We start from the raw sequence: 24,263 nt of genomic DNA on the forward strand, positions 1-24,263 counted from the left end.
ACGAAGCTTATGTGCTAAGGCTTCCCGGGAAGGTATAGTCCTAGGTGGGCAAGGTTGAGTGTGAGGCAAAGAGGGAGAGAAAGCAAACAGAATTTAGCGAGTCCCTGAGCTGGCCATAGCTTCGTAAAATGACACAGCTGGTTCCTTGGTCTTGAGTGCGTCTTCCAGGCAGGTGCTGTGGCATCATTGCACCCTGGAACTATCACTGGGGGACAGGAAGAGGAGGAGTCTCCCTGTTGCTCCTTACTATTTCTTGTCTTTCATCGCTCAAAGTTCCCCCTCGGGGTGTTAACTTTCCTTATTTGCGGATGCTGATACTTTGCCTCTTCCAGCACCGCTGGGGAGCCTGTGTCCTATACCCTGAAGCGAGGTGCTTCAACCACGCTCAGAAGGGTAGGCAGGAGGATGCAGAGCTTCTGGCGTCTGATGGAGTCTGGCCTGGCTTCTGTGGCTTCGGTCACAGTGGGCATGATGGAGAACTTGCCCTTGGCGGAGGGACGTCCTCCACCATGAGGGACCCTGAGGCAGTGGGGGTGTTAGGAGATAAGGCACTGGAGGTCAAGGCTCTCCACTGAGCCAGTGGCCAAGGGCCCAAGAGGCAGGTGGTGCCAGACAAATGGGGGAGGAGCACAAACTGGGTCCAACACGGTCATAACCACATATGCTTCTTATATCGCTTCATATATCATTCTTTTCTTTCCTCTATATTCTCGATCTCAGTTTTAATTTAAAAAAATGTTCTTGATCCTCTTTATTTAAATTTTAGGGAAGTTCTTCAAATTATTTTTACAAATAATTTTTTCACTTACTTTCCCAATGGCATTTGAGCTCTCACTGCCCACAAGTAAATTTTAATTCTGATATTACATTTTTAGTTTCCTTGAAATCCTTATATCATCCAGGTAATCCTGTCATCATTTTATCACAGCCTGTTCTTTCCTCACCATGAATGATAGATTCTGAAAACAGATTAGCTGTCAGTTCTAGTTTCTAGTTTTCAGTGTTGTGTCTTTTCCTGTGTGTTTGTGGGCATTTTGGGAGGACACTTTGAGAGGCTGTCACAGGCTGCTGACCCCAGGCACTTTGTGGTGGGCTTCCCCTGGGTCTGCCATTTTGCCTTCGCTGACACCCCACAATTGTGCTCCCCTCCCTAGTGTCGATGTCTCCTCTCTGTTGGTAAACCCACTACTCATGGTCCCCATGGCAGTACACTCCCCTCTCCCCTGGGCCGTCCCCAACTCTGACCATCCTGCAAGTTTCTCTCCCTGCTTGGAGCTCTGCTGGCCACTCCAGCACCAGTGGCTCTCTCTTGAATTCCTGGGCTCTTTGCCATCTGTGCTACGCAACTTAACAAACAGTTATGAAGGGTCTTCGTCTTGTGCCTGGGTCACCTCTCTCCACCAGGCAGTCAGCTTCATCAGGAAAGGGGCCGTGTCTAATTTATTCCTCGTCCATCTTCTCCACAGTACCGGACACAGTGGAGACAGTGTCCTTTTGTGATAATCACCTATGGGCATTGCATTCCAGAACCATATCTAGAAACCTTCCTAACATCTGCTTTTGCTCCAAAACGTTAAACATTCCATAACAATGAATTCTTTTTTGGAAGGAGATGAAACACAAGTATGTAGGACAAGTTCAGCTGCCTATATAAGGTTGACCCACACGAACTGTTCTCTGAAAAATATGGTGTCCTAGTGTGCTGATGAAGGTCATGCTTAAGAGCATAGATTCTGATGTTAGCTGGTCTGGGGTGGGATCCTGTCTCTAACACTAATTGGCTAGCTGTGTGATCTTTCTGCGTCTCAGTTTCCCCAACTGTAAAAAGGGCAAAATAGAGTATCTGCTCCATAGTGTTTTTGTGAGGATTAAGTGATTTAGTACCATTTAATTGCCGGGCTGGCACATGGTACATACCATGTAAGCTTTCTTTCTTTCTTTCAAAAACATTTCTGGTCTCACATTTGGATGCTTTCTCCCAAAGCCAAGGGTCTTGAAAAAAGCATCTTATAGGGGCTGTCCCAGTGGCGCAGTGGTTAAGTTTGCACGTCCTGCTTTGGTGGCCCAGGGTTTGTTGGTCCCGATCCCAGGAGCGGACCTATGCACTATTTGTCAAGCCATGCTATGGCAGGCGTCCCACAGATGAAGCAGAGGAAGATGGGCAGGGATATTAGCCCAGGGCCAGTCTTCCTCAGCAAAAAGAGGAGGATTGGTGGCAGATGTTAGCTCAGGGCTAATCTTCCCCAAAGAAAAAAATGCATCTTATAGAAGCCTCTCCCTCTCCCACTCCGCCTGCCAACTACCTGGCCATCTTTACCCAGGACTTACTCTTCCGGGGACCGTCCCACCTGTCAATAGGAAACGTGCCACATTTCATTCGCTGAGTCCCTTTTGCCTTCCTTTCAGGTACTTTTTGTCAGGGATCAGGAATAGCGTGTTATGGTGAGGGTTAGAGGACCCCCTCAGGTAACACTTTGCCAGGCAACATTTTTTCTTTTTCCTTTTGGCAGGCGTTCCCCAGCCTGCTGTGGGGCTGGCTTTAGGACACACTCCCTCACCCAAATACTCCTGACTCTGCTGTGTGTGTGCGTTTGGGCAGTGGCCCTGGGGAACGGCGCCCTCCCACACCGGAAGCAGCACGATAAACACCCTCTGAGGTGGCTGCTGGCCCTGCTGTTGTTGGGGACAGCTTCAGGAGGCGGACAGACAGGGCACTAAACTGGAGAACGTAATGAGAAAGCTGTTTGTTTCTTACCTCTCTGCCTCAGTTTGATGCCTCCAACATCCCTCTAACATGGGCTAAATTTCCTCTGAAAAATGGAAGGGGCGGCCCGAGGCTGGGCCCATGAGGCAGATAACAGGATCTAGCCAGAAAGTAATAGCACTATTTTATTCTCACTATATTTTTCTTCAGAGTTATCTTCTATTTGTGATAATTGGTTTATCATAAACGGTTTTCCATTTATTGAAGAAATATGATGTCTCAAATGTAATATATTTGCATATGTTAAACATAAATACAATTAAATACGTGAATATATGTGTATTAAAGCTTAAGAAATGGGCCCGCTTGAAGAAACACATGCAGTAAAGGACAGCACACATGTACGCACATGTGGCACCACCGGGGAAGCGCGCTGAGATAGCCAGAGCCGGAGCAACACAGCATCGTCCAGAGTACTTTGGGAATGATGTGAACGATTGTCTCCTGGCCCTGTGCTTTATTAACTGTGTGATCTTAGGCAAGTTATTCAACGGCCTCTTCCAACGGGGACAAATAGTATTTACCTGCAAAGTGACTCTGAGGCTTACCTCGCCACAGCAGTCAGCAAGCTTTTCTTTGCTTCCCTCTCTCCCTGGCTTGTGCCGTGTGCACCGCTTCCTTCCCTGCCAGTGGAGCTCCGCTCTCAGCTGCTCCTCCAGGCTCCCCTGGAAGCATCTGCAGAAGGCTGATCTCTAGTTAACTTCAAATTGGCGGGAGCCTTTGTGAAATTTAGTGAAAAGGCATCTGCACTGAAGTGAGGAAAAGGATAAAAGCCGGGCCTCAGGCCTGGGGGTCTGGGTCTGGGTTTTCCCATCCCTGTTGCCGTTATCTCTTGACTATGAGGTCAGCAACGCCTGTCCCTCCCAGTTCTCGCCTGACACTGGTGCCATGCTGGCCAGCATCTGCCCGGCCCTGCTGGCGCTGCAGCTGGGCGCTCTTCCATGCAGGCCTGCAGGAGGGGCGCTGAGTGGGAGCCAGACGCACAGTTTAGGGACTATTGTAGGGAGATGTCCTTACAGTCAAAGAAAGACAAGGAGGAAGTGGAGGAACTGTGCCTCCTGGGCCAGAGAGCACAGGACTTCTCTCCTCTGTCCTTTGCTTCCTGATGCCGCTATAACCAGCTGGGATGCTCAAGTGGGAGATGGACCCTTGGGTGAGAGAAAGCTTCTGTGGCTGCCCTAGGGTGGAAACCTTTGGCCCTGGGTCTCAGTTTCCCTCTCTGTCTTTCTCCTCTGGCTAGGGACACCTACTGCCTGAGGGCATCTTTAGTTCTGCGAACTGGAGGAGCCAGAGTAGAACACAGACCAGAGAGAGAGGCTGCCAAGTACCTTCTCTGGGTTCAGTGGCTTCAAGGGGGACAGGCAAAGGGCGTCTTCATGAGTCCTCGCTTATCTGACACAGTTCTTCAAGCAGTGAGGATTCAGCACAGAACTTGCGGTGAGAGGTAAAGAGTGGGCATTTTACTTTTTCATGCATTCACTCACAACTGAATTATCCTACAATGCACAAGCACTAGCTCGGATGTGGGGGTCTTCCTTACAGAGAACCCCTGATGGGAAGCAGAGTGTCCCACCGTCACACGTGGGAGGTGACTGCAGCTCCCGAGGGTTTGGGGACTGAAGCAAATGCTGTCTTGGATTCTTCTTGAAAGAATCAGAAAAGCAAACCGAGATGCCTCTCGTGTCTGGTGTTGGCGCTCTGCCTCCCCCACGAAGCCTCTCCTGGCGGCTCCAGCGCAGGACGGCCTCCTTAGCTTACTGTCTCTAGTGCTTATCTGACCCACTTGGCATTTGTGGTCTTGTGGAGTCTCAGATTTTGCTGTTACCTTTCAATTACATTAGTCTTTCCTCTCCAAAAGTTTCATAAGTTCCTTGAAGAAAGAGAAAGAAAATATATTTATTGGGCAATCCCAGGTACCACGCTAAGTTAGTTGTGCATTCATCAGGTGATTTAATCCATACACCAGCTCTGGATGTATTCTGCATTTCTGCCAGCTGTGGAAATTAAGGCTCAGAGAAATTGTGACTTGCCTAAGGCCACATAGGTACAGGCCATGGTTTGGTACAAAGCTCCTAGCATGGAATCTTGCTTATAGTTAGAGCTCACTAAGAAGTCATTGAAGCACTATCCTTAAAAAGAAAACAAAGCAAAGCCACTTTTCGGACATGGTGTAGTGGGGAATGTTGGGCAACATGACTGGAGACATATGCATTTTCTCCCTTTGCCTCTGAATTCAAATCTTCCTCTTGCTCCCTGAAACACGTGATCTTTTGTGACAATGCCGGGACCAGCTGTGTCAACATGACTGAGTTGTTTCTTACAGGAAAACTTTCCTGGGAAACATAATACCACAGACCTATAAACGCCTTCACTGTTCTCTTTGTTGGAGACAATTGTCTGCTTACCTGGGCAGACGGCCTCTCATCAAGTAAGACTGACATATTAAGGCTTTGGGATTCTTGCTTCACTATGTCCATTGCTCCCAAACTCTTTTATCTCAAAATCTTCCCAATCAGTTCCCTGCCTTGAAAGACTCGAATTAACCACTTGAGCCAAGACACTAAAGCTCCATCAATAGCCCACTTCTAATTGTCCTCTCCCAAGACACAGCTCAGTCTCAGTCAAGGCGATGTTCTTCCTTAGGGTAGTGACTTAGAATAAACTTACTTTTACTTTATTATCAGGTTTTCCTGTGATACTCAGGGAAATTAGTCCTCAAGTTTTAGCTTCTTTTCATCTTCAATGAGATAACAACCTTGGGTTGGCTGGTTAGAATAATAGGCTCTCGTGGCAAACCGGGAGTAACTATTTGAGAAAAGGCTCACAAAATGGCTGGTGATGAGTCTGTTTGGTTTCTGCTTCATAAGCGAGGCAAGGGCTGCTAACTCCTGCTAGTGTCTAACCTTCATTTAGGAGCCAGTACACAGGAAAAGCCAAAGACATAGCTCCTACTTTCTCAGAATTGAAGTATTATATGCCCCAAAGTACACCCTTTACAACAAGGCTTCGTTTGAAAAGTTCCTAAGTGTATAACACAGTTATTTTGGTACAAAATTTGCATACCTTGTGATCCAAAGGGCTTCTGGGGGGAAAACTTGAGCACATCAAATCACTCCCTTCTACCACATAAGCATTTTCACTCTCAAGGTTTCGTAATGAGATAGACTTCATGAGTATGGATGATTGTGTGGGGAAATTTTAAAATAGAAGTTGTTTATGTTACTCACAATATTGTATTAGATATTTTTAGTTGCAAGAACAGAAAATCCTGACGTAACTTCTTACAAAAGAAAATTTATTATTCTGCGTAACAAGAGGCCTGGCTTCATTCTCAGGCTGGAGCCTGGTGGCTGGGGCAGTTCCAGGCCTTGTGTGCAGACATGACAAAAGGGCTGCTTCTTTCTTCATCTCATTCTTGGGAGGGAGACATTCCTTCTCCGAAGCGCCCCAGCATGCGTTCCACCATGTATTGTTGGCCAGAATTAAACCATGTGTCTACAATTAAGCCAACCACCGGCAGGGGAATGGAATTACCAGAATTGGCTCACACTAAGTGGAGTCTACCCCTGGGAATGAGATTTCCTTCCCTTGAATTATATAGGGTGGCTACTTAAACAAAATGGGATTCTATTAGCAAGAAAGAAGGAGAAATAGAAACTGGGTGGGTAACTAACAGTATCTACCAAATAAATATATTTACTATAGCATACAATATGTACACCATACTATATCATATATAGAGAGAGAACATATAAATTCTCTTTTGTTAACTTCCTAAGATGATAGCAGAGAAGAAGATGAGTTAAAAGCATGAGGCATAAATTAGGTGCTGAGATATTTTCCAGAGGAAATGTATCAAAGACACTAAATAATAGCTATCTATTAAATCAGGAAGTTCTAGAATGCAGAAAAGATGGTGATTTCCCTGGTGGCCCCAAAGACCTACAGGGAGGGTAGGACTGGAGGCTTCAGACTGTCACTTTGCGAATCAGATTATAAACAACTAGGTGATAAAATCGTCAAGTGGTCACCCTGAGACAGAGCAACTTTTAGAGCTTATTATTTCTCAGAATCCTACAAAAGACCACTCTTGCCGTTCATTTGTGTCAGATCCCAGAAAAGGGTTAACAAGCCAAGAACCAGAGAAGAGGCTGTAGCCTTTTGAAATTCCTGATTCTATTCTTAGAGTAAATAAAGATGGGAAGGAGAACAATAAAAATCTTTTTAAAGATGCCAAGGGCAGCAGCTTTTGTTCTCACTTTGGTCCCCAAACGGCCTGGTACAAAACCGTCTGTTGCCTGAAGAAACTATTATGAACTTAATTTAGGGTTTTGCAATTCAAACCCAATAAATACATCTCCGTGGTACTTGCAGAATATTCCCAGATGATGTTCAAGTCAATAGTGAAGCTAATTATTTCTTCATTTCCTTGCCCCCTTGTGTTCTATCACCAATGCCTAGAATGACTCTACATCTAGGCTGGTCACTAATTTTAACTGAAATGTGCGATATGATCATAACTATATGTTTGTCTCTGGCTTGTGTAAAAATTATCCACATTTTTATGGGATTTTCTATTTTTAAAGCACCTTTATGTTTCATAAGATCTTTATAAGATCTCCTGAGGTAAGATAACTATGAGAATACCAGGTTCAGAGAGGTAAAGGACGGGTGACTCGATGGGGGCAGGGGGCAGTGAGAAGTGGAGCTGGAGCCCAGATCTTCTGACCCAGTCTTGGTGCAGGAGACTCTGTATGGACCATTTGCTCATTTGACTCCCACCGTAAGTGGAACCTGTCCTTTCACTTATAACGATGAGGTAAAGGGTTACTTTTGGAGAACTGAGGGGTGGGAGAAGGCAGAAGAGAAGGACAGTATGGAGGTACGGATGTCCTGTGGGATCTTTGGAGCCTCCAAGTATTTGGAACACAGAGAGTGTCTCTCAACTAGGTTAAGAAAGTGTCTCGTTCCCTGGGTTAGGGAATGACTGAGTTCAACCACTCCGTGTAGCTTCCCTTTTTACCACTCAACACAGTTTTATAAGTGAAGCCAAGTTAAGAAAGTTCCGAAGAAGTTTTTAAGTATAAAACAGTCTTTAAAAGTCAGTTTGAGGAACTACTAAATGCTCTTAGAATCTGGCTGGCTGTCCAAATGTGAATCTTTCCCCGTGTTCTGTGAAAACCACATACAGCAAGAAGGAAAGCAAATGATAGCAGTTGTAACCCATGTCTACAACATAACTAAAAGACAGGGAACGTGACAACCTTCAGTGTATGTGTAAGTAAGAATAGACATCTGAAACCAAGAGAGTGAGTTCTGGAGCCCTCACAGTGGGGAGCTGAGACTGTGCAGAACAGACGAAAGTGCCTCTGGGTCTCAGCATCAAAAGGACTCAGACAAAATCACTCTTAGAAAGTGAGAGCCCCACCTGAGTGGGTAAATAGGAAAACAAGTCTGAGACCTGGGGTCAGACACCTGGCTATTGGGAATCAAAACAAAAGGACATGAACGTGTGGAGGACCGGAGGCAGCAGTCTCGGGAAGGCACCCATTCTGGTGGCTTAGAAGAAGCAGGCGTTCCTTGGAGGCTTGATGGGAAAGGGAAAGAAGGAAGTAAGAGGTAAAAATTAAGGCTCCTGTAGAAACGAAAGAGTACCATAGGCTCAAGGACACACCAAACTTTTCCCCATAAAAAAACCATAATTAATTAAAAACAGACAAACCTGTACCTTACCGTAAAGAGAGAAAAGTGAGATCTTGAATTAAGACACCCAGTAAGTCCCCTAAATCCTTTACCCCTGTATACCTGCACTGTTATAGTTGACTCAGGAGAAGGTAAGACATTTTAGAGGAACATAACACAAATACAACAGGCATATAAAGCCACTACGGGATGAAAAAGGGAAATTACAATAAATACTACCCTCTCCCCCATCAAAGCCAACCATAAAGCAGAGGAAGAGTGTAACTCAACATCCCATCCAATGTATATATTTTTAAAGAAGAATGCTCAGATTTGAAACAAATACCTAGGATCAGAAAATTAAAGATAAAAATGGCTAAATCGACAAAAATTTAATGACAAAAACCTAGAAAAACATACAATGAGAGATGACTGCCATCAGAAAAGAGACATGAGAAACATCTCAGAAATAAAAACTCAATTACAAGATCCATTCAGAGAACGGGTTCATTTGAAAATAAAACAAAAGCATTGAAGAAAGGAATGAAAAAAACCAAAGAACAAAAGCAAAATTAAAATAAATTGTAAATGGGGTCAGAAAGAAAGTGATAAATATAGATAAATAGGCAAAGAAAATCCACCCTATATATAATTGGGGTTGAAGAAGGGATGAAGGGATTGGGAGGAAGAAGGGATGAAGAAGAAGAAACAGAACTAATATTTAGAACCCTAGTTCAAGAAATCTTTCTGAAAATAAAAGAAGTCTCAAATCTTCATATTTAGAAGATCTATAATGTGCCTAAGGGAGCTGGGTTGAAATGATCAACTTCAATTCTTCTAATAGAACAATTTGACTTTAAAGATAAAGGAAAAAAACATCCTCTCACAGTACTCCTCAAATCACTTACGAAGGAAAGAAAATTGACCTGGCGTCGGAGTTTTCAACTTCAAATACAAGACAAGCGTAATACCATGATTTATAATAAGAAATCTATATTTGGTCTTTGTTCCTGTTCCTGGCACAAAGCTCCTGAAATCTTTGGAATCTCTGAAGTGCTGTTCCTTTTTGCATGCTAATGAGGTGACCAGTGGTTGGGGCTCCCAGATAGCCTCAGGTTGAGGGCTGGGTTCTGGGGGGAACCAACCATGCGATGAGAAGGTTGGAACTTCCAGCCCCACTCCTCAATCTCTGGGGTGAGGACAGGGGTTGGACGTTGGGTTAATCAGCAATAACCAATGATTTTATCAGTCATGCCTTCTTACTGAAGCCTTCACAAGAAACCCTAATTGAAGGGGTTCATGGAGCTTTCGGGGTAGTGAACACGTGGAGGTACTTGGAGGGTGGCATGCCTGGAGAGGGTTTGGAAGCTCCACGCCCCTTCCCACATACCTTGGACTATACATCTCTTTTACGTGGCTCCTCTTGAATTGTATCCTTTTGCAACAAACTGGCAACCTGATAAATAAACCATTTTCCGGAGTTCTGTGAACCATTCTAGGAAATTGTTAAAACTGAAGAGGTTATTAGAACCCCTGATTTGCAGCCAAGTTGGACAGAAGTTGTGGGTAACCTGAGGACCCACTGCTTGTGATTGGCACCTGAAGCGGGAGGGGGCAGTCTTGTGCCACTGAGCCCTTAAACTGTGGGGTCTGCATTAACTCAAGTCTGTGTCAGAATTGAGTAGCACACCCAGCTGGTGTCTGCAAGGAACTGAAGAATCACTTGATGTGGAAAAACTCACACATCTGGTATCAGAAGTGTTCTTTGAAGTGGTGTAGTAGCAGCAGCATTAGTCATAGGGAGAAACAGAGGAGTTTTCTCTTTCAGCAAGACAATAGAGGAGCGATATTTTAATAAAGCTCAAAGAAAGAATGTGTGAATCAAGAATTTTATACCCAAACTGCCTATCAATTGTCAAGACTATAGAAAACTTTCCAATATGGAGGAACTCTAAATTCATACAAACTCTTCCTAAGGATCTACTAGAGGACAGGCTTCATTTAAATGGTGTTTTTCATCAGTAAAAATATTTTTGTTTTTTTTGAGGAAGATTAGCCCTGAGCTAACTGTTGCCAATCCTCCTCTTTTTGCTGAGGAAGACTGGCCCTGAGCTAACATCTGTGCCCATCTTCCCCTACTTTGTACGTGGGACGCCTACCACAGTATGGCTTGCCAAGTGGTGCCATGTCTGTACCCAGGATCTGAATGGGCAAACCCTGGGCCACTGAAGCGGAATGTGCGCACTTAACTGCTGCACCACAGAGCCAGCCCCCAGCAGTAAAAATATTGATGATGATCAGTGAATAGATTTAATTGTTAAGTTAGGCCTAAAACAAAAGAATGGATGAGGTCAGAGGAATACCATATAAATACTATGAGTTCTAACAAAATAATACTTTACCTAAAAAATGTGAAGAGAAGGGAGAGAAAAAGGGGGAAGAGAACAAGCTCAGTGATTTTGGGATGGTAACAGGTGGATGCCAAAGGATATCTTTCAAAGCTGACAAACCAAGCAGTAGAAAAATAAGTAAGGAAAAGGGGAGATAGATTTGTTAGAAAAGGTGTTAGTATATGGGAAAATTATAGAACAAAAATGCAAACCTTCAAAAATCTACCCTCCTCCAATTTAAAATGATGAATAAAATAGACTATATAGAGAAAAAAACCCCAAAGACAGGAAATAAAGCAAAACGCACCTGTAAATGCCATATTAAACATATGGCAAAATTGAGATCAAACATTTTAGCAATATCAATAAATGTAATGAGCTTATCTTACCTATTAAAAGAAAAGAACATCAGACTGTCTCACAAAGTAAAAACCAACTCTATGCTATATAAAAGAAATACGCCTGAAACAAAATGATTCAGGGAAGGCTAAAAAGTAAAGAAATGGGTAAATGTCTTTCAAGCAGACAGAAACAGGGGGCTGGCCTGGTGGTGTAGTGGTTAAGTTCGTGTGTTCTGCTTTGGCAGGTCCGGAGTTTGCAGGTTCAGATCCTGGGCATGGACCTAGCACCACTCGTCAAGCCACACTGTGGTGGCATCCCACATAAAATAGAGGAAGATTGGCACAGATGTTAGCTCAGTGACAATCTTCCTCAAGCAAAAAGAGGAGGATTGGCAACAGACGTTAGCTCAGGGCCAATCTTCCTCACAAAAAGGAAAGAAAAGAAAAAACAAACAATAAGCAAACAGGATTGAGATTCTGATAGCAAACAAGGTATAATTTAGGCTCAAAAATCTTAAAGAATAGCAAAACCCACCAACAACAACCAAGCAAAAATAGAATACTTTGAAATGATACTTATAAATATCTATGCAACAAATAACATAGAGACCAACTTCACAAGTCAGAGACAACAAGAAGTGAAGGAGAAATAGACAGAAGCACATGTTGATATGAGACTTTAACTTTCAGTCCAAGACAGGTCAAGTGGACAAAATGTTAAGAAAGACGTAAAAGAACTTGTTAAGGTAGACGTATATCAAACCTTACACCACACTAATAGAAACTGTTCACAACTTGTTTTATGAACACAACTCACTTATGAGGCCAGTATTATCCTGATACTAAAACCAGACAAAAACATTTGTTTGCAGTTACAAACAAACAGAATAAAGGACAAAACCCACATGTCTAATATCATTAGACAGAGAAAAATTATTTGACAAAATCCAACATCCTTTCATGGTAAAAATACTCAACAAACTAGGACTAGGAAGCTTTCTCAATCTGATAAAGACCATCTATGAAAAATACAGGGAACATTGTACTTGAAGGTGAAAGGCAGAATGCTTTCTTCCCAAGATCAGGAACAAGACAAGGATGTCTACTCTCACCACCTCTTTTCAACATTGTAATGGGAGTTCTAGCCAGAGCAGCTAGGCAAGGAGAAGAAATAAAACTCATCCAGATTTAAAAAGAAGTAAAACTATATCTAATCACAGACGACATGGTTTTGTATATAGAAAGTTCTAATTAATATACAAAAAATTAATATTTTAATTAATATACAAAAATTAAAATAATTAATATTTTTAAAGTTCCAATTAATGTACAAAAAAATTAGAACGAATGAGTTCAGTAGGGTCACAGGATAGAAGATCAAAGTGGCAAGCAGAATAATGGTTGCTCTCCCAAATATGTCCATGTGGTAATCCCCAGGACCTGTGAAGATGTTTGGTTACATGGCAACAGGGATTTAAGGTTCGTGTGAAGTTAAGGTTGCTAATCACCAAATTTTAACATTGGGAGATTATCCTGGATTATCAGGGTGGACCCAATGTAATCACAAAGGTCCTTCAAAGTGGAAGATCGAGGTGAGGAAGAGATCAGAGTGGTGGGATCTGAAGAGGATGTGACCTGATGCTGCCGGCCTTGATGTCTGAGGAAAGAGGCTATAAACTAAGGAATCTAGAGGCTCAAAAAGGTAAGAAAAGAGATTCTCCCCTAGAGCCTCCAGAAAGGAATGCAGCCCTTTCGGCACTTTGATTGTAGCAGAGCAAGCCCTGTGCTGTGCTTCTGACCTACGGAACTGTCAGATAAAAAGTTTATGTTGTTTTAAGCACCAAGCTTATGGTAATTTGTTACAGTAGCAACAGACCACTAATATATAAAATTCCTTTCATATACACTAGCAATGAACAATCTGAAAATGGAATTAAGAAAACTATTTTATTTACAATTGCATCAAAAACGAAAAAATACTTAGAAATAAATCTACTAAAAAAGTTTAAGCCATGAACACTAAAAACTATAAAACATAGCTGAAAGAAATTGAAGAAATCCTAAATAAATGGGAAGACATACCATATTCATGGATTGGAAGACTCAACACTGTTAGAATGGCAATACTTCCTAAACTGATCTACAGATGCAATACAATCCCTATCACAATCCTAGCTGGCTTTTTGGCAGAAATCGACAAGATGATCCTCAAATCAGTACGGATGTAGGAGGGATTCAGAATAGCCAAAACAATTGTGAAAAAGAAACAGTTGGAGGGCTCACATTTCCCAATTTCTAAACTTACTACAAAATACTTAAAACCGTGCGGTACTTGCATAAGTATAGACATATAGATTAGCAGAATATAATTTAGTGTTCAGAAATAAACCCATGTATTTATGGTCAATTGATTTTTAACAAGGATGCCAAGGAAATTCAACGGGGGGAAAGAATAGCATTTTAAACAAATGGAACTGGCACAACTGGATATTTACATGAAAAAGAATGAAGCTGGACCCCTTCTTACATCATACACAAAAATAAGCTCACAATACGTCATTGACTTAAATGTAAGACCTAAAATCACGAAGTTTTTAGAGAAAAACATATGCATAATCTTCCTGAGCTTGAATTAGGCTTATTTCTTGGATATGACACCAAAAGCACAAGCAACAAAAGAAAAAATAAATTGGACTTAATTAAAATTAAAAACTTTCGTGCTTCAAAGGACACCGTCAGGAAAACGAAAAGACAACTCACAAAATGGAAGACGACATTTTCAACTTGTATATCTGATAAGTGACTAGAATCCAGAATATAAAAAGATGTCCTGCATCTCAAAAATAAAAAGACAAGTATTCCAAATTAAAAAATGGGCAAAGGATTTGAATACAAATTTATCCAAAGAAGATTTGCAAGTGGTCAATGAACACACAAAAAGATGCTCAACATTACTAGTCATCAGGGAGATGCAAATCAAAGCCACTAGGATGATTATAATAAAAAAGACAGTCAGTAACAAGTATTGGGTGTGGATGTGGAGAAAGAGGGACCCTCCTGCATTGATGGTGAGAATATACAATTACTTAGTTTCTTTGGAAAACAGCTGGGCAGTTCCTCAAAAATTTAATCAGAGTTACCATGTGACTCAGTGATTCCACTCCTAGAATTTGAAATAGAAATTCCACTCAGGAGATTGAAGACATATATCCACAGAAAAACTTTTGCACAAAGGTTCATAGCAGCATTATTCATAATAGCCCCAAAGTGGAAACAACCCAAATATCCATCAACTGATGAGTAGATAAACAAAATATGCTGTATATTCACACAATGGAATATTATTAGCAATAAAAAGGGACGAAGTATGTACTGATATATGCTACACCATGGACAAATATTTAAAACTTTATGTTCCATGAAAGAAACAAGACACAAAAGGCGATATATATTATATAATTCCATTTATATGAAATGTCCAGAATAGGAAAATCTGTATGTTCTAGAATTAGATAGTGATGATAGTTGTACAACTTTGTGAAAATACGAAATCCACTATATTTGTACGGTCCAAAGTGAATTTTATCATATGTGAATTGTTTATCAGTAAAGCTGTTATTTTAAAAAGTTATCATACACAGAGAAGAGATTGGACGTTGCCAGAGGCAGAGGGTGGAGGGGGGGGGGGTAGGAAAAAATGGGTGAAGGAGATCAAAAGGTACACACTTCCAGTTATAACATAAATAAGTCATGGGATGTAACGTACAGCATGGTGACTTTAGTTATTAATACTGTGTTGTATATTTGAAAGTTGCTAAGAGGGTAGATCTTAAAAATTCTCATCACAAGAAAAAATATTTGTAACTACATGTGATGATGGATATTACCTAGATTTGTTGTGGTGATTGTTTCAGAATATATACAAATATTGAATCACTATGTCATACACCTGAAACTAACATAATGTTATGTGTCAATTATATCTCAATTTAAAAAGTTATTATAGTGAAAGCACTATATATCAGAATTTATGGAATACGATTAAAGCAGTGATCAGAAGCACATTCATCACCTTCCATATTTGTATCAATGCGAACGAAATGTTCAAATTAAATGCATTAAAGTCCTCAGTTCAAAAAGCTAGAAAACAAACAGCAAAGTAAACCAAAATAAGCAGGAAAAAGCAATAATAAAGATAAAAGCAGAAATTAATATGTTAGAAAATGGAAAAATGGTAGAAACAACGAATAAATTAAAATATTATACCTTTGAATATATAAGCCACTAGTTAGCCTAATCAGAAAAAAAGAAAGGACACATCAAGATACAAAATAAGAAATGACAAGAGGGAAATAACTATTGAAACAAAGGAAATTATAAATTATAAGGGTTAGGAGCTGTTTTTTACTCCCAGCACTCTGACCAACTGGGTGCCCAATTCAATTCAATTCTCACAGCAGAGAGCAGATCCCAGAGGTTAAGGGCTCAGTCCCACAAGACTGTCCCCCTTTCAGATACCAATTGTAAGTCCTGGGCCTCCTGTCCAACTGGCAATAAACTGAGAGGTTTCCATGACCCCCTTCTCAGGTTTGATAATTCACTAGAATGAGTTACAGAACTCAGGAAAAAACTTCACTTATGTTTACTGGTTCACTGTAAAGGGTATAACTTAGGAACAGCCAAATGGAAGACATGCATAGGGCAAGGTATCGGTGAGGTGATGTGCAGCTTCCCCACCCTCTCTGGGTACCACCCCCTCCCCACCCCGCACCTCAGTGTGTCCACCAGTCCAGAAGCTCTCTGAACCCTGCCGTTTAGGGTTTTACGGAGCTCCACTACACATGCACAGCCGATTAAATCACTGGCCATTGGTGATTGAACTCAATCTCCAGCCCCTTTCTGGCAACCAGCCCCATCCTGAAGCTACCTAGGGACCCCCCAGCTACCAGTCATCTCATTAGCCTGCAAGAGACACTCATGTCACTCAGGAGATGCCAAGAGTCTTAGAATCTCTTGTGTCAGTAACTGGGGACTAAGAGCAAATACTATAACAAAAGATGCTCCATCACCCACCACTCAGGAAAGTACAAGGGTTTTAGAAGCTCTGTGCCAGGAACGTGGGATGGAGATGAATATACGTTTCTTATTATATCACAATATTACAAAGTCTAATGCATCACTTTATGCCAATAAATTTTAAAACCTAGATGAAATGGATAACCTAGGAAAATACAATTTACCAAAATTGACTTCAATAAACTATTAAACAGACTAATTTCCGTTAAAGAAATACAGAAAATCAACAAAGAATTACACCGTTAAGAAAAATCTCCCCTAAGCCCAGATGATTTCAAAGGTGATTTCTATCAAGGCTTTAAAGACCAATATTATACCAATTTTTCAGCATTTAAAAAGAATCATGTTCGAATTATTTTTATGAAGCAATACAATATTAATACTAAATGTGCTAAAGATATCACAAAAAGAGGAAATGGTAGACTATTCTCACTTAGGAATATCTCAGCAAAATCTAAATGGCAGCAAACAGAATTTAGTATCATGATGAGAAAATAACATATTATGACCAAGTGATATTTATTTCAAGAATGCCAAAATGATTTAATATTAGGAAATCTATGAATATAGTTTGCCATATTAACTAATATAGGAAAATCATGTTTCTGTCATGCATGGATAGAGACCCTCAACACAATCCAATAGCCATTCCTTATAAAAGCACATAATAAAATCCAGTTGATGGAGCCTCCTTTAACATGATATGTATACACACGCCATTACACTACAAGGTGTCCCATCCATTACACCCTGGGCCCAAAGTGGCGTCTTACTGGTGAGACACTAGAGGCTTTTCCATGAGATCAGGAAAAAGGCAAGATGTTCAACATCCCCACTGCTACCCAACACTGTACTGAAAGTGTTAGCCAATTCAGATGCAATAAAACAGATTGACAAGTTGGACCACATAAAATTTACAAAGACCTTTTTAATGTCAAAAAAATGCCATAGCAAATGACAAATTGGGAGAAAATATGTATAATTCATTTCACAGATACTGGACTAATGACTCTAAGAACTCTTAGAAATTGAGGGGGGTAAAAGATCAGCAACCTGACAGAAAAATCAGCCAATAATGAACAGATAGTTCACACAAAAACATATATAAGTGACTCCTAACGTTATAACAAAAAAGTTCAACTTCACTGTCAAGAGAAGAATTCAAATTAAAACCATATCAAGATATTATTTCTCATATTGATTTGGCAAAAATTCAAAGGCTTAACAGCACGCCTCTGGCAAGGCTGTGGGGAACGGGCGTTCTCACAGGTGCTGGCGAGTGTGCAAAACTAGGTGGTCCCGTGTTTGGGGAACTGGGAACAGCAAACAAAATGACGTGCATTAATTACCCTTTGACCAGCAATCCCACTTCTAGGAATTTCCCCTGAACATATATCCTCACAAATTTAAAACAATATATGCAGAAAGTTCTTTATGACGGGTATTTGTAACGGCAAAATGATGGACAGAAGCGAGGAGACTGGTTGAGTCACCTGGGGTCTATCCACCTAGCAGAGCAAGTTACCACCAGACACAACTGAGGGCGACATCTAGGAACTGACACTGAGTCATTCAGAATATATTCACAGAAAAAAGCAAAATTCGAAACAGTTGCATTTATTTTGTTAAGTTCTGTCTAAGAAATGTGTGGAAATTATAACACATACGTGTGTGTGTATTTGTTTTGGCAAAGAACAAATAGTGGCAGGATAAGCTAGATCCTAATCAAACAGCAAATTTAAGTGCAAGACATACTGGTTTCTTTGCTTTATTCTTTTAATGTTTTTGTAGGTTTGAAATTAAAAAACAATAATGTTGAAAATTAAAAGAACAATCCCCTCCCCCAGCCTAAGGGGAGTGCATGTGGGGGGAGAAGCGTCTCCAGGTTTCTGTTGCCGTCTGTGAAGGCTTCAGCACTGGTGCACTGGTGCACCTGTTTGAGGACAAGGCCTCTTAACAAAGTCCCCTGACCAATCCTCTGGTCACCATCCACTTGGAAGGCTCTTGTGTCACCTGACTCCAGTTTATGCCCCCCCCCTTCTTCTTTCGTCACACATTGACTGAATACCGCCATTTGTCAGGCCCAGTGCTAGGCCCTGTGTTTTTCACAGATGAGAAAGACACAGTCCCTGCCTCCAAGGGGCTGAGAGTCCAGGGGGACAGACAGTCAACGAGACAAGCAGGCTCTTCTGGGCCGGCTGCGGGAGAAACCACAGCAGGACCAGTCTCCCTTCACCCAGCCCCACGGTGCGTCTCCGGGCCATCACCCTTACTCCTTGTGCTGGAGGGAGGGTGTCATCTAGCCCAGACGTGGGCCACCAAACCAAGGGTGGGGAGGGACGTGCAGAGGGTCTCACGCTCACCTCGCTGCGGTCTCCATCTGGCCTGGAGGTCAAGGTTCCTCGGAGAACAGCTTCCTCTGGGCGGGGGGGCGGGGGGGGGGGGGCATGGTTGCTCAGGACTCCCCGGGCTCTGTCCTGACCGCCACTGCGTGGGCCCCTCAGCTGCTCAGAGGGAGACAGGTAGCCGTCTAAGGCGCCTGCTGATGCAAAAGGGGTTCTGAGGCTGAGGCGCTGCAGCGGCGGCAGGACAGGGCGTCCCTCCGCTCCCAGCCAGCCCAAGGTGTCCCACAGGGGTCTCCGGGGGTCGTCACCTCCTTTGTCTGTTAATCACGGACAGAAAGGATACAGCACCAAAGCGAGAAATCTTGGCCATCCTGTCTCTTTTGCTTTCCCTTCCCCTTGTGGTTCAGAGAGAGAGGGACAGGGAGGGAGGGAGGACGAGCACCGTGAGCTGTAACCGCCCCTCTCCGTCTGGCGGCCCCGTTCAGGGCAGAGGGCAAGGCAGCCAAGGGCTTCATTTTAAACCCAAACCACTTCTCGTTCCAGATAGCCCCTTGGCGGTCTAAGCTGACTGCAGGTGGGACGGCGCGGGCTTCGCGCTGGTCCTCATCAGAGGGGCGCTCAGCTACCTTTCCCCTTTGGGGTCTGGCTCGCGGGTCCGCGGTCGCGGTGCAGGCTCCCGGCGTGGGCGTTCCCGGCCGGCGGTGCGGTTCCGCTCGGGTCCACGCGGTGGCGGGTTTGCCTGGAAAAGGGACTCCGCGGGCCGTTGCCGCCACCCGCTCAGGGGCGCGGCGTCGCGGAATCACGTCCTTGACCAACGTGATTTATAGTGATTGCTTTTGTTAGTGCGTCACAGAATGTATGCTCGGGATACATTGTTGGTGATGTTTACTGCCTTTTCTGTTTAGAAAAAGAAACGAAAACAAATGTCTTTAACCCTTTCAATGCATCCTTATTATAACGGATCAGGCACAATAATGTTAGACTCCGGGGAGGATGTGGAAGGGAGAGACGGAAGAAACAACTTACAGAGACACAGGGAGCAGCTTTCCACGCGCTTGTTTCGTTCACTGTGACATAGTCAGTGTTTCAGTATTGCCTTTTTTAAGTAATTCGCAAAGTTGGGAAAGGCTGCTCTGTCCTTCCTTCGTGTTGGCAACATGATGCTCAGTGACGGGCTCTGCGCGGGTTTGCAGTCAGCGTGGCCGCCCCCAACCCACAATCGCAAGCTCCTGTTTTCGTCCAGACGCTCCACCACATCCTGACAGCGTCGTTCTTTTCTAACTGCCGACAGGTGTTCTTAGAAATGACTTCCCAACAAAAAGACAGAGTGTCATATCTGAGAAGAAATAAGGGACCGAGGAGGTGCTGGAATCCCTCCTTGGGATCCTCTACTTTCCGGCTAAAAGATAACAGAAAATGCAAAGAAACAAGAAACGAATCAGAAAACTTTTATTCTCACGGTCGTTAAAAAAGTATTTTGGTGGACACACACTCTCTGCTTTTCTTACATGAGTGTTTTGCCTTTTGAGGTGCAAGTCAATTTATTGTATATTTCAGGATTCTGGTTTGAAATCTCAGTCAAAGGCAATGAGTTCACAGATAGTGGCAACCTGAACAACGAAGATGATGGCGTTCCCTTCCTCCTGCTGCCCCTGCCTCCTGTTTTCTTGGTCCCTAGAAGCTGATGGCCTGATCACAACTCTTGTCGCCAGCGTAGCAGGGGTGGTTCTACTCCTGGGACTTGGAACTGTGTGGCTCAGAAGGTCACAGAGACCCTCTCAGACCAGAGACCTGTTCCCTTAAATGACTCGTGGTCAGTTACCCAAAGTGGGGAGGAGGCAGCTGAGAGGGGAAATTTGCCTGGAAGCCCCGGGCAGGGCCAGGGAGACAGTGGCTCTGCACAGACGGGGAGGGACACCGGCCGAGCTGGGGATTGCAGCCCTGGTTGGACCGGTGCCCACTGCTCACAGCTGACTTACCCATCAAGGAGCCTGGCTAAATACTGCTTCCCATAGACTTGCCCTAGAAGCAATTTCTGTGGAATACTAATAGGATGCCACCCTTTCAAGATGCTCTGCCTAAGGATTCAAAAGTAGTTCTTTGGATTTCAAATCTGTTGCTTTTAAAGGCTCAACCTAGGAGAATGAGTGATGGGGATGTTAGAGGTGAGGCGGGTCCATGGTTTCAGCATCAGTCTTGTCTGGCCCCTAAAACTCCTGGCAGTAGGGACTGAAAGTCTGTTGCCTGCAGGCCCAGTGGGCCGAGAGAAATCCAGCCTCCGCTTGCTCCCACCTGACAGCTGAATGTGGCTGGAGAAGAACATACACCACGAGGAGTGGTCCCACCTGACACTCACGACCACAGAACCTTAATGGGCCTTCGCGTCTCCAGGCGTTCATGCTGTATTTGCCCAGTTGCGTCACTTTCCTTCTTTCTTACACATCTAAGAAACTTCTCCTCTCTCCTCAAATCTTCAAATGTCTCTCCCATCCTATTTCACTGAGAAAATTGAAGCAACCGGAAGTGAGCTTCCCGAGACTGTCCCCACACCCACAGGTGAGCTGTCCACAGGTGAGCTGTCCACGCTTCTGTGCGCCCCACTCCGTGTGGGTCCATTCCCTCTCGCCATCCACATTCGTGGCTGCAACAGTCCTCCCCTCTCTTTCCCTTATAAATCACTGGGTTTCTACTCTCCTAGATTATTACAATCAGCATACAAACATGCTCTTGTTTCTCCCACTTAAAAAAGTCAACAGAAACAAAATTTCTCTTGAACCCACTCTTTCTACCAGCCTTCTGTTCAGATTTTTGCTTCCCTTTGCAACAAAGCTACTTTCCTCTCCTCTGTCTTGAACTCTCTTCAGTCAGGCTGATTTGCCTCCACGGCTCTATTGGAATTGCTCTTATTAAGGTCCCCGGTGACCTCCTCGTTGTTAAATCTAGTGGTCAGTTTTCAGGTCTCCATTTATGTGACATTTGACACAGCTGCCCACCCCCTCCTCCGCTGTACTTTTTTCCCCTTCCAGTTACTTCCAGGATAGCACATTCTTGGCTCCTCCTCTTATCTCACTCCTCTCTCCTTCTTAGTGTCCTTCGCTGATTCCTTGCTGGGGTGTAGCTTGTAGACCTCTCTTCTTCTCCAATATACTTGCTCCCATGTTGATCTTATGAGTATAGTGGCTTTAATCACCATCCATATGCTGATGACCCCCAACTTCCCTCTCCAGGCCCCAGGCACCTCTGTTAAACTCCACACTCATATATCCAATTGTCTTTCTGACATTTCCATTTGGTGGCCAATAGCCACCACAACCTCAAGATGTAAAAAGCTGAACTACCGTCTTCCCAGTAGTTCAGACTTATTTTACGTGTGGCCTTTCTCATATCTCTTTAGGGCAGTTCAATCCTTACAGTGCTCAGGCCCCAAATCTGGGCGTTATCACCAACCTCCCCCTTTCTTGAATCTATCTAATCTCTTAGGGACTCCTATTGACTCTACCTTCAAAATACATCCAGAATCTAACCAATTTCTCAGCATCTTTACTGCTACCAGCCTGGCCCAGGCCACCATCATGATTCATCCTTGTTCTCTACAGGGTAATCCTTTTTATATAAAGTCACTTCACTGATCAAAACCTTACGATGGCTCCCCATGGCCCTTAGGTAAAAGCCAAAGTCCACCCCATAGCTTACAGCGTTCTGAGCGAACATCCGGCTCCCTGTTACCTCTTTGACCTCATCTCTCTCTGCCTTTCCCTCCATGACCCATCCACCCCCTCCACACTGGCCCACTTGCTTTTCCTCAGACACGCCAGGCACCCTCCTGGCTGATGGCCTTTGCTCACCTTGTTCCCTCTTCCTGGAATACTCCTCTCCCAAATATCTTCAAGTAACTGCCTCCTCACCTTCTTCAAATTTTTGCTCAATTCTCATCTTTTCATTGGGTCTACCCTGACCGCCCCACCCCATTAATACTGGGCCCTGACCCCCTACCCTATTGGCAATCCTGCTGCCATTATCCTTCTTTATGTTTCCTTTTTTCCCATAGCACCTATCACTATTTATGCGTATACATATTTATTTATTATGTTTATTGTTTGCTTTTCTCTTCCCACTAGACGGAAGCTCTGCAAGGCAGTGATCTGTGTTTGATTCAGTGATGTATTCCAAGTGCCTAGAACAGTGCCGGCTCATAGAAGCCACCCAATAAATATTCGTTGTTGAATGAGTAGGTTGATGGATGAATCAATGAATGAACACAGCTGGTGAGTATACTAACAACTCAGTTCCTACCAGGGGCTGGGCAGCTACATGCTGTCTCCTGGCTATCTGGGGATCCCATACTCAGAGCCTTCCTTCACTAGCTCCCCTGTGGATGAGGGTGTCCTATTGGGGCACTTCTTACTGGTGAGAGGCCAGCTGGGCTGGTCCAGGCTTCAAGTTGGCCCTCAGCTGCTGATCAGGTCAGGGAGTTGGTGCAGAGCCTCAGGTCTGGGGATCACAAGAGACTGTGAACAGTAATCTGAGTCCAGAGGGTAGCCCAGAGCGCAGGAGGATTCAGGAGATGTGGGTGGAGCGAGTCAAATGAAATCATGATGTGAGGTCTGAGACAAAGTCTGTGGATGACGTCAGTCCTTGCTGGAGGTCTGTTCTGTGAGGGTGTTGCTGGCGTGAAGCACAAGACAGCTTTCAGACTGTTCTCCAAGAATGCACAGAGCGTGGCTGATGTGCTCATCACTGTAGAGCCAGTTTCTAGAATAGTGGGGCAATAGATGGGGGATAATTGTGGGTGAGTGAATGCTTGTTGAATGGGGATTTGTAGGATGGGACAGTTCTCAGCCTGGTACCCATTACAAGTCCCTGGATTTAAACCCTGATCCGGTAGCCTGCCTCTCTCCTCCCACACCTGTCATCAGAAAGGCCCCTTTGTTCATCAGATGATTATACTGCGGCAGTTTTGTGGTCCGTTCTGTGGGCTCCTGAGGCCAGTCACCTGGGTTTGAGCCTGTCTGTGTGCCCCTGCACATGTTGCTTGGTCGTCTTTAGGGTTCAATTTCTTGCTCCATAAAATAGGGCAGTAATGCTTCCTACATCATAACGTTGCTGGGTTGGCTCATATATTCACAGTATTTATTATTTTTGGATAAAAGTCTGAACCTTTCTCACTGCATTCCTGGTCACTGGCTGGAGCCTGCCTCCACGAAGTAGATTTATACGGAATGATAATGCCACAGACACTTACCTGATGCCAGGTTCCAGACAACACCTCAGTTCTGGGTGACCCTCTGCTCCCCTCTTCTGTACCCCTTGGTTTTTCAGAACAACTGGAAGCTCACTCTGTCCCATCTCATGGACACTGGGCCTTTCTTGGGAAGAGCTGGTTAGCAGCCCCGGTTTGGGCCTGGACGGTTCTGACAGACTCCCTGGTGGACCGTGGTACCAGGGGCTTTGTGTGTGTTCGAAGGCATATGACAACAATAAGTGTTCTTGTCCAAGGGCTATGGGCCTGAGGAATCGTGAAGCAGTGTGAGGCTTTTTTCTTCTTAATTAATTTCCTGTATATATCTGTGAGGTTGTTTACAAGATTTGATGAAAGTGCTGGCAAGGGGTAAGTGGGAGCCAATATTTTTGAGATGGTGACCTTCAGGCCTCTGACACACAGGAC

This window comes from Equus quagga, chromosome 22, assembly GCF_021613505.1.
Source record: "Equus quagga isolate Etosha38 chromosome 22, UCLA_HA_Equagga_1.0, whole genome shotgun sequence".
NCBI classification, from domain to species: Eukaryota; Metazoa; Chordata; class Mammalia; order Perissodactyla; family Equidae; genus Equus; species Equus quagga.